General features: G+C 37.4%; 1 protein-coding gene across 2 annotated transcripts in view; it reads right to left on the bottom strand.

Moving 5' to 3' along the window:
• Window positions 1-12,321, bottom strand: part of LTBP1 (latent transforming growth factor beta binding protein 1) — a 231,828-nt gene that overhangs the window by 64,791 nt on the left and 154,716 nt on the right. The gene's annotated exons all lie outside the window — the stretch shown is intronic.

The following is a 12,321-nucleotide window of genomic DNA, read 5'->3' as shown; positions in this document are numbered from 1 at the left end:
TGTAACACAAGGCTTCATTGGGTATCACAGGTATATTGCATTGACCCTGAAATATATACAATTTTCAAATTCTCTTCCCATTCTAGTGGACAATATTCTTCAAGACATGGGAAAATAGAAAAGTTTTCCTAAAATATAACTCATCTGCTATCTAATGTGCTTTTCTAGATTGTATAATATATAAACTGTAATGAATTTAAAATGACAAAAACCAAAATAATACATTGGATCATAAACTGGCCAGGGGGGCGTTCCACCAGGTTCGCCTGGTGCGCCAATTGCGCCCCCTATTGGACCGGGACGCCCTACGCACAGTCACCCATGCGCTGGTGACGTCTCGCCTGGACTACTGTAACGCTCTCTACATGGGGCTTCCCTTGAAATGCACTCGGAGACTGCAGTTGGTCCAGAATGCGGCCGCGCGGGTGATTATGGGGAGTACTAAGTACTCCCATGTGACACCTCTCCTGCGCGAGCTGCACTGGCTTCCTGTGGTCTATCGAGTGCGTTTCAAGGTCTTGATTACGATCTTTAAAGCGCTCCATGGCTCAGGACCTAGTTACTTGTGGGATCGTATTCTGCCCCATACATCCCTACGACCCATCCGCTCGCACAGAGAGGGACTTCTCCAGGTGCCGTCCACCAGACAGTGCCATGGGGCGGCGCCTAGGAGCAGAGCCTTCTCTGTGGCGGGCCCAGCCCTGTGGAATGACCTCCCCCCGGATATTAGGACCACTACTGACCTCCGCTCCTTCCGTGTCAAGCTCAAGACCCACCTTTTCCAAATAGCTGGCCTGGCTCAACCATAAGTTCGTAACGCTCCTGATGGGTTTTTTAATTTAGTAATTTTATTTAAGGGGATTTTAAATTGTGTTTTAATTGTCTTTCACTTATAAGTCAACTCTCCTCCATGCACATGTGTATATGTCTCTGTTCTTTTTGTATATATGTTTGTCTTATATGTATTTTTATCCGTTTTGATTGTACGCCGCCCCGAGTCCTTCGGGAGAGGGTTGCGGCTAATCAAATAAAATTATTATTATTATTATTATTATTATTATTATTATTATTATTATTATTATTATTATTATTATCTGACTAATAAGCAGTTATTATTGTCAAGCTGAACAAGAAACTGAAAGAAAGCATGGGCAAAGTAAAATATATCCAATTAGATTTTTATGTATCATTCTACTGATTTTCTTATTATCCCCTCAATTGCAGAATCTGGCAATCTGCAGCCTCAACACTCATCTCCAGTCTCCAAAGTTCCCCAGAGTAGGAAGAAACTCTTATTTATGAGGTTTTTTTTTTGATGGAGTTAGGGATTTTAAGGTAGTGGTCTTAACCCTTGGGCTATGTGTGTGTGCACTCCTCCATTGTGCGAGTGGCAGGCGAGCATGTGTGTAAAGTTCCATTTGTGCGAATGGCATGTGTATGCACCTGCTGCCTATGTAAATAGAGCCACGCATCTGTGCCCTCGCCCGCCGCTCGTGTGCAACCCTCACTTCTCACCCCTGCGGCTGGTCCACAAAGCCTGAAAGGTTGGAGACTGCTGTATTAATGAGTGCTTAAACTCTGAATAGGCTTAAAACATTCTAGACTACCTTAAAATCCCTGAAAAACTGTCTGATTTTTAATATTCTCTGGCTTTCAACTTTAAGTTCCGCTCAAACCACTCAAAGTGGGAGAAAAAGAATCTGAAATGTCATCCCTGCCTTCTTTTGTAACATCCCAAGTTTACCATTCATACCCATTATTGGCTTTTGGTCAGGTGGGGATGCACAAACAGAAAGTACAATCCTCCAGGTTGTCCAGTCTGGATTGATGCTGAAGTCTCAAGTCTACCGTAACGTAAAGGAGGCAGAGAAACAGCACGAAAAATATTCTGTCTACTAATATTCATAAGACCACAAGGATTCATTGTGCTTTTTAAAAGTTTCTATTCATGCCAGGAAATGCTTTGCTAAATTTTGTTGTACTTCTATTGGAAAAACAATTCTCATTCTTAGGATTGGTACAGACATAACATTTCTGGTGAATCCAAAGCAAGCACATCAGGAGTGTAATTTCTCCTCTCTGCCATGACTAATACTATTTATTTATTTATTTATTTATTTATTTAAAATTAGATCACATTCTTCAGTAATGTCTTTCATAGATAATTAAAAGCACACACAGGGAACCAGTAGAAAATAGTAATGCATTCAGAAACCATGGAGAGCAAGAGAGAGCAGAAAAAGAAAGAGAGAGAGAGACAAAGGGATAAGAGAAAAAAGAAGAATCCCCTCCCCCCAGCAAATACTTTTAAAGGTTTAAAAACAGACATGTATTTGCCTAGCCATGAAAAGGCAGAATAAATAGCCTCTGATGAACTTTGTAACACAAAAACAATGTGCCGTATAGCAGGTTTTAAGCATTAAATGACAGATAGAAAATATTGCACTGTTTCTAATCTTCACTAGACTGCATATCCTATTATTGACTAATATTGTCAATAAAATCCAAATTATCCACTCTAGCGTCTTGTGCAATAACTGGGATATTTATTACCATTCAATATTTAAATCCATAGGATCTATAATTTGTAGAAATGATAGATAATTGAACACACTTCCCTTACAAATAGAAACTAGCAACCTTTTACATCAAAAAATTGATGTAAAAAATCATTTGTAACAATAATACATTTCATCTTTTAATACAATAGTACAACCACCTTTCTGGAAATTTAAACAATAACACTAATCTATAAAATGTCTTTTTTGTCATTTTTGTTTTGTTACTCCTTCTCCCTTTTATGTTAGCTTGTAATTTAACATTTGATATTGGAAATTAATAAAGACATTGCTTTAAAAAACCAAACAAGTAGAAAGTATTAACTTTTTGGACTCAGTTTCTGCAACATGTTGTAATATAAGCAGGATAAGACTATACTAGAGTAAATCTTGATTTAAATGACTATTTTGGGGACAATCATGTTCATTCAATATGGATTTAAGTTATTTGGGTAAATTTACGTTATTTATATAAGTATAGAAATCACATCATTGTCTGGATTACATTCTAATTCACCATCCTTGCCACTGAATGCAGTTGAAGTCAGGTTTTCCAGTTAAATGTAAAAGCTGGTCAGTTTTATTGTATTACAAAAAACTACATTAAAGTACACTACAAAGCACTTTTGTACATTAAGCCCTGGTGACGCAGTGGCTAGAATGCAGTATTGTAGGCTTACTTTGCCCACAGTCTGGAGTTCGATCCGGTCTTCCATCCTTCCAAAGTCAGTAAAATAAGGACCCAAATTGTTGGGGGCAATATGCTGACTTAGTAAACTATTCAGAGAATACTATAAAACATTATATGGCAGTATGTAAGTTGAAGTGCTATTGCTATATTGCTTTTTGTATATTCTCAGAGTGCAACAATTGGAATCCATTTAACAATGACTTATATTTATCTGTTCATTGATTCAAGTGTATAACATCTGAGTTAAAATAGATATGAATAACTCTACATATATATCCCATTTTGTGCAAATAAACCTTTCTTTGTCGACAGTATCCTATGCAATGATTAATCCCTTGTATCTAATCTAGATGGTTACATATTAAGAATAATGTTATTTGTTTCTGAAAACCTCTTAACATTGCTTTACCATAAACACTTGGGACTGAAAAGATTGTTCTCTTGAACAACAGTGCCAACTATTTGACCTATTTCCACCAAAGAAAGCACCAATTGCTCAAGTGGAAATTTCTCAAGAACTCTGATGAATTCTGCAAATTCCATTCTAATTAGAGTAAATACTATTCTAGCAATTGCATTAAATTTAGAGATGGATGCAGAACAGAAATCTTGCACTGAAAGATGTCACTTTTGCAGCAACTCAAAAGCATAACAGCAAAATAAAATCTGCCATTTAACCAATCTGATAACATACTATGACTGATCAGAATGGCTGGGTGAGCTATTAAGGGCAATATCAGCTTGGATGCAGAGATTCAAAACATCAACAAAACTGCTGGTCTACAACATCTGAGCCAAGTAACATGAAAACTAAAACCAAGTTTCAGTATAGGTGTATAGCTCATTGGTCAGTAGAATGGTTTTCAGTATGCCAACTTCCATTAAAAAAAACCAAAAGAATGAATGTGTTTTAATTTTTAAAAATTCAGGTGAAACAGAGAAGAAGATCTCACAGGCACATTAGCCTATCCTGCAAATCAAGGGCAGAGTGCAGCCTTAGCTTAAAAAACAATGGTAGTATTTATCAGTGTAGACCAAAGACTTCCTGCAATTAACATTAACATAAAAGGTAGCAGGAATTAACCATAGAAGTCCACAAGTCTTTAAGTTGCCATGGTTGGAGACCCCTGCTTTAGTTCATAACTCTGGCAATCCTTCTATTCCAAGCTCTGAAGTGTACTTAGCAGCACAGTCCTACTAATTAGATGCCAGTCTGCTAACTTTTTGACATCAATCAAATTGAGGAGATGCCAATCAATCAAGATTGACAACAGCCAAAATTGGCTAGGCGTCTGATGAGTTTCGTGTAAACTTTAAAATGAACATGGAAATCAGACAAAACAAACTTAAGCTTTGGAAAGTAAGAAATAAGAAGAAACAAACATAGATCTGCTCACATCTAGTGGTTTAAAAAGGTAAAGGTTCCCCTCGCACATATGTGCTAGTCGTTCCCAACTCTAGGGGATGATGCCCATCTCCATTTTAAAACTGAAGAGCCAGCACTGTCTGAAGATGTCTCCATGGTCATGTGGCCGGCATGATTAAATGCCAAAGGCGCACAGAACATTGTTACCTTCCCACCAAAGGTGGTTCCTATTTTTCTACTTGCATTTTTACATGCTTTTGAACTGCTAGGTTAGCAGAAGCCGGGACAAGTAACAAGTAACTTCAAAAAAAAAGTCAAACTTCAAAATGATTAGTTAAATTCAGAGAGATGTATCAGTGACAAAGAAATGCAACTCTAGCTGCCAGAAATCAAAAGAACTATGTTCATGTCTATCACTGACCATGTTTTGCTGCAGAAAAACTTGTAGGTGAAATAAACTCAATTACATTGTTTTTTGGATTAGGAGATTCTTCTTACAAGTCTTAATTGCTGCTCATTTAGATTATTGCAAAGCTTTGTCATTCAGGGACTATATTTGATCTAGAACAAAGTAGTGTGAGTAATTTTTTGGCTCCTCTCCTCTATTATCAGTTGGCTTCTGGGTGCAAGTCAATGTGCTGAATGTAGTCTATAAAGCCTTCATGGGTTAGCACCTGGATATACAGGCCTTCCTTTTTCAAACTATTTCTCCCTTTCCTGTAATCTCTTTTAAGATGAGAATGCCCTGAATCCCCTCAACAAAATGTATCATCTTATGGAGCCTAGACAGATCTCTTCTGTGCTGCTTCTCACATCCTTTGGAATAGCATTTTCCTTAAGAACTTTTCCCGCTGTTGTCAGGTCCAATTTTATGATGGCTAGCAGGCCCAGGCCGTCTTGTGAACTTAATGAGTGATATAATATTTTGGTGGTTACTAAACAGTTGCCTATTAAAATTTATTTTTAGTTGCTTATTTATGACATGTTTTTAATCCCCTCTCTCTGTCATATAAACAAACTTTGTAAACAAAAATAAATGTGGCATTTATGGTCTTTCAAATTGATACCCCAAAAGGAAGAACCTGCGAACTAGAATAATTCCTCCTGTTGACAACTAATGACAAGAACAAAGATCTCTGTGTAAACAAAACTCTATACTTTTAAATAGTATACAGGTTGTTTTATTTTAATTTTAGCGGATCTTAAAAATATTATCCAATTAATTAATTGGTGACTACCGAGAGAATAGAAAATCCTCAATTCTGATTCTCCTTGGCCCTTTGTTTATTATATTATTATAGCATTATACTTGAATAACAACACATGTTTGAACTTCACAGTTATATGAGATTTTTAGTCAGCAAATTTAGTTGTCATTGGAAGAGCTCTATTGAATAGAAAGCCTGAACTGGTTGCCCGAACAATAAAAAATACATGATTTAAGGTTTAGTTCTTGAAATAAATATTTTAGCAAATGAAATATGGGCTAAATTTAATAGAATATTCACCAACACACGTACATTAACCAATGATTATAATACTATAATCTTAAAATGTAACTAATTTCTTCCCACAGTTTTCATTACAGGTAATCCTCAATTGACGACCAAAACTGAGCCAAACATGTCTGTTGTTAAGTGAGTTTTGCCCCATTTTAAAAATTTTCTTGCTTCAGCTAAGTGAATCATTGCAGTTGATAAGATAGTAACTTGGATGTTAAGTGAACCTGGCTTCCCCGGTGACTTTGTTTGTCAGGAGGTTGCAAAAGATGATCACATGACCTTGAGATACAGTAACGGTCATAAATATGAACCAGTTACGAAGCATCTGAATTTTGGTCACATGATCATGAGGATGATGCAAAGGTCATACCTATGAAAAATGGTCATAAGTCACTATTTTCAGTGTTGTAAATTTGAACTGTCACTAAATGAACTATTGCAAGTCGAGGTCTACCCTGTTGCCCTGAAAATAAGACCTCCCTGGATAATAAACCCAATCCGGCTTTTGAGCGCATACGCTCCCCTGAAAATAAGCTCTCCACTGAAAATAAGCCCTGCCTGAAAATATTGCAACACAGCAACTGCCATGAGGTGACCACACTCACCACCTCCGGCACCTCAAAAATAATAAGACCTCCCCAAAATAAGGCCAAGTGATTGTTTTCGGGGTCAAAAGAAAATAAGAGCTTGTCTTATTTTCGGGGAAATACGGTACATATATTTCTTCAGTACTTGAACATAATTCTTTTTATGAATATTCAAAATTGGTCATTTAGGTTATGTTTCATCAGAACTGAGGCTGAAGCTTCCATAAAACTAGAGAGAAAGAAAATTAACTAGTGTAGAAAGCAAAAATATATCAAATTTATAAATCACTTAAAAATATAGTGTTTCATTTTATTCCTGTGATATGAAACTAAGGAATTATCATGAGCTGAAAATGTCTATTTTATATTCTAAAATGATGCAATTTCAACGCAGATACCTCACTAATAACTGGATTAAGTCTCAGTCTGCACACTGAATCACTCATTAAAATATGCATAGTCATAAAATTATTTATGAGGATAAACAAAGTTTGCAAATAATTTGGTCCATCAAAATGAAACTACTTGATATTTCATATAGCTTAGTTTTAAGACCACAAAAGTGAATAGTCTAGAGAGCTACATGTAGACAGCATGAAATTAGTTCCACGTGAGTCAGGGCCACAAACTGTAAACAAAAATGGAATTTAAATAATTATTCTGACAGAATTTACTATTTCTGCATGCTCAAGAAATAAAGAAAAGGAGACAGAGGGACAACTGGAGAGGATCAAAAATGAAAATAATTTAACTGCAAAGTGTATATCTTTTCTCAATCCTTTGTGCTACAATGAATCTATTCTGTCTGGCACTGCAAATTAATAAAAAGATACTTGAAAGAACTGGAATATCATCAAAACTGAATTAGCAAAATATTAAGTTTAATTTAAAACTAAAGAACAAACCCATTAAGCAAATGAAGAAGGGATATAACAAAAAGTATTATTTCCTTTGCATATTTTGCTTAATGATCTCCCTGCAATTAGACAAAAGTTCTGAGAAAAATATTAACATCATTCAGGGTAAACTACAAAATGTTTCCTTCAATTTTATGGACATTTTAGGGCTAGTTGATACAATCTTTAGAAAACACAATGAACTTCTATCTACAGCAGTGATGGCGAACCTATGGCACGCGTGCCACAGGTGGCATGCAGAGCCATTTGTCAGGGCACGCAAGGCGCTGCCCTGTCAGCTGGCCAGCGCGCATGTGCGCACTGGCCAGCTGAGTTCACCGTTTTAAAAGCCATTTTTCGCCCTCCCCAGGCTCCAGAGGCTTTATAGGAGCCTGGGGAGGGCGAAAAAAGGCCCCCCCAGAGGCCCTCCGGAGGCTTCAGGGACTGTCCGGAGGCTTCCCTGAAGCCTTCGGAATACTTAAAACGACCCTCCGAGCAAACCGGAAGTGACTTCCAGTTTGCTCGGAGCGTCGTTTGAAGCGCTCCGAAGGCGTCAGGGAAGCCTCCGGACAGTCCCTGAAGCCCCGAAGGCTTCAGGGAAGCCTCCGGATGATCCCTGAAGCCTCCGGGTTGGAAGGGGAGGCTCTTTTCGCCCTCCCCAGACTCCTATAAAGCCTCTGGAGCCTGGGTGTGTGTGAAAAAAGCATGTAAAAATGGGGGGGGTCGCGCCTGTTGTGCGTGCATGCGCACTGGGGGGTCGCACATTGCATTATGGGTGCAGCACGCCCGCACACGACCCCCTTGTGCTCCCCCCACTTGTGGCATGCGAGCCAAAAAAGGTTCGCCATTGCTGATCTACAGGGAAGAAAGAAGCTAGAGACTTGGAAAGAAGCGGAAGGAGGGGAAAAAAGTGGAAGGAGGGGGAAAAAAGTGGAAGGAGGGGGACATAACTAAGGCAGAATATCAGCAAATAGCCCGAGCCTGTAAAGATGAAGTGAGGAAAGCTAAGGCTCACAATGAAGAAAGGCTTGCCACAAAAGTAAAAATTAACAAAAAAAGCTTCTTCCAACATGTTAAAAACAAGAAAAAAGTTAAGGAAACAATCGGTCCATTGCTAGGAGAAAGTGGCAAGAAGGTGACAAGCAACAGGGAGAAAGCAGAACTATTTAACTCATGTTTTGCATCTGTCTTTACACAAAGGGATAAAACAGTCCAACCTATCAAAAGCAGCACCACAAAATTAGGAACACAAATTGAAATAGGGAAGAAAATGGTAAGTGAGCACCTGTCTACCCTAGATGAGTTCAAATCACCAGGACCGGATGGATTACACCCCAGAGTTCTGAAGGAACTAGCAGACGAGATCTCAGAACCACTGAATTATATCTTTCAGAGATCCTGGAACACCGGGGAACTACCAGAGGACTGGAAAAGAGCTGATGTGGTTCCCATCTTCAAAAAAGGGAAAAAATTAGATCCAGGAAACTACAGACCTATCAGCCTAACCTCAATACCAGGAAAGATTCTGGAAAAAATAATCAAGCAACGAATTTGCGAACACCTAGAAGCAAACAAAGTAATAGCCAAAAGCCAACATGGATTTGTCAAAAACAGATCATGCCAGACTAATCTTATTGCATTCTTTGATAATGTGACAAAATTAGTGGACCAGAGGAATGCCGTTGATATAGTTTACTTGGACTTCAGTAAGGCTTTTGATAAGGTAGACCATAACCTACTACTAGATAAAGTAGAAGAATGTGGGTTAGACAGCATCACCACCAGATGGATTGGTAACTGGCTGACCAACCGCACTCAACGTGTAGTTCTCAATGGAACTGCATCTACATGGAGGGAAGTATGCAGTGGAGTACCCCAAGGCTCTGTTTTAGGCCCAGTACTCTTCAACATCTTCATCAATGATTTGGATGAGGGAATAAATGGGGAACTCATCAAATTTGCAGATGATACCAAGCTGGCAGGAATAGCCAACACTCCAGAAGATAGGCTTAAGATACAGAAGGATCTTGACAAACTTGAACATTGGGCACTATCTAATAAAATGAAATTCAATGGTGAAAAGAGTAAGGTTCTACATTTAGGCAACAAAAACGGAATGCACAGGTACAGTATAGGTGATACCTTACTCAGTAGTAGTAACTGTGAAAGGGATCTTGGAGTCCTAGTGGACAACCATTTAAATATGAGCCAGCAGTGTGCAGCAGCTGCCAAAAAAGCCAACACAGTTCTAGGCTGCATCAACAGAGGGATAGAATCAAGATCACGTGAAGTGTTAATACCACTTTATAATGCCTTGGTAAGGCCACACTTGGAATACTGCATTCAGTTCTGGTCGCCACGATGTAAAAAAGATGTGGAGACTCTAGAAAGAGTGCAGAGAAGAGCAACAAAGATGATTAGGGGACTCGAGACTAAAACATATGAAGAACGGTTGCAGGAACTGGGTATGTTTAGCTTAAGAGAAAGAAGGACTAGGGGAGACATGATAGCATTATTCCAATATCTCAGAGGTTGCCACAAAGAAGAGGGAGTCAAACTATTCTCCAAAGCACCTGAGGGTAGAACAAGAAGCAATGGGTGGAAACTAATCAAGGAGAGAAGCAACTTAGAACTGAGGAGAAATTTCCTGACAGTGAGAACAATTAATCAGTGGAACAGCTTGCCTCCAGAAGTTGTGAATGCCCCAACACTGGAAGTCTTTAAGAAGATGTTGGATAGCTATTTGTCTGAAACGGTATAGGGTTTCCTGCCTAGGCAGGGGGTTGGACTAGAAGACCTCCAAGGTCCCTTCCAACTCTACTATTGTATTGTATTGTATTGTAAGCCAATATAGCATTAATACCTAAAGAGGATTAGATTTGACTTTAACAAATACGATGAAATCATTATTTAATAATGACAACAAGCTATTTCACATCAGTTTTAGCTAATAGACTAAAAATAATTTTGTAAGAATGTATTCATGACAATATGGATTTTTATCTAAAAGACAGTTAAAAGACAATATTAGAAATCTGCTGGACATTTTAGAATATTTGGAGCGATAGAATGAAAAAAAAGCCACATTGATTTTCTTAGATGCAGAAAAGTGTCATTGATACTTATGATAGAGCGTCATATGAGAAGTGGTGAATGGCCTATTTACATACAAAAAAATATTCTTATTCAGATGGTAAAATCAAAGAATATTAAACCAAATGTGCACCAGAAGTCTTACAGATATTAGTAGCATGACTTTTAACTTCAAATGAGATACTCATTACTGCATATCCAAATAAAAGCTAAATGTTATTTTGATTTCATGAAAGAGCAAAAGGACAACTGGTTGGTAGTGAAGTCAGCTGTAATATTTGTTGTGCTGGTCATCATGTGGCTTAGTCTCAACTTTATTCTCCTTTTAAGAAATATTTTACCTTTAGTACTAGCATTTCCTGGGACAGTTTGTCCACTCCCATGACTTAAAGGACAAATAAATAAAGCTTTAATGAGATATTAACATTGATATACATTGATATTAACTACTCCGGAAACATCTGTAGTTTAAAGAAATTCCATACAAAACTACTAACAGGAAAACAAATTTTGATCAGTTGTTATTAACACAGAATCCATCACAAACATTTTAAAACGAACAAATACAATATAAAGATTAGCATGAAAAAAAATCACATTAATTTAAGCCATTTTTATACCAATCTTTGCAGCTATATACATTTTTTAAAAAATAAACCTCATCTTACAGGATTTAGATCTGTTCAAGATGTTCATTAGGTTGACAATGTATTTTTGCAAAGATTAAAATGTATGAATATAATAATTAAAAATAGAAATCTCAATTTAAGTGGCAATTAAACATTAAGATGAAGATATTCTATGCAAAATTGGACCCAGTCTTTCTAAATTAAACATATTCAGGCATACATTTCCAGCTCAAAACAATTTATTTTGTAGATACGATGTAGGGTTTCAAAGTCATTTCAATGAATTTGTAGTTTCTGTGCTTTCTGCATTATTTCAATACCCACCCAAGACACATTGGCATAGAACCACATTTAGATACTATGGAAAGGCAATAATTCAAAATCAAAATAATCACAACATTCCACATAACACTCTGCATCTACCAGTCTATGTTCTGTTCACCAATAGCGTGTTGGCAATGCAGTTATTTCTGCACATGCGGCAAGCTCTTTGCTTTTGTTTGCATTTATATTAAGCATGTTAAAAAAAAACAAGACACTTAGAAGCAGCTGATTTTAAAGGCGTTTGCAGGAACCATGCAAAGACATAAAACTACGAAACTGACATCTAGAAATACTTCAGGTAACAATTGCAATGGTCAAAACTTTGGCAATGGTGAAAAGCTGTGTTTCATTTGGAAAACGTAGAAGATTCCAAACATTTAACATTTAACCCAAGAGAATTCAATTTCAGATTGGGTAGGGGGGGGAAAAATGAAGGGCAAAATTAATGCATATATCTGTAAGAAATGTATAATTTACTGGGAGTATGTCACTTGATTCAGTTCTTTGCCCAGAGGGCTAAATATTTTTTATATGCACCAAGTTGTAGAATCTGAAACCAGTTCCTATAATAAATGATACAATCAAATACTTGATAGGCTGCTGGGAGGCCATCACATTTGATACAAGCACTTTACACTGTAAGAAATACACAGGAAATAAGAAACACATGAACAT

Source organism: Natrix helvetica, assembly GCF_964273705.1.
Source record: "Natrix helvetica genome assembly, chromosome: 2".
Classification (NCBI taxonomy): Eukaryota; Metazoa; Chordata; class Lepidosauria; order Squamata; family Natricidae; genus Natrix; species Natrix helvetica.
This window is presented reverse-complemented; position numbering and strand designations above follow the sequence as displayed.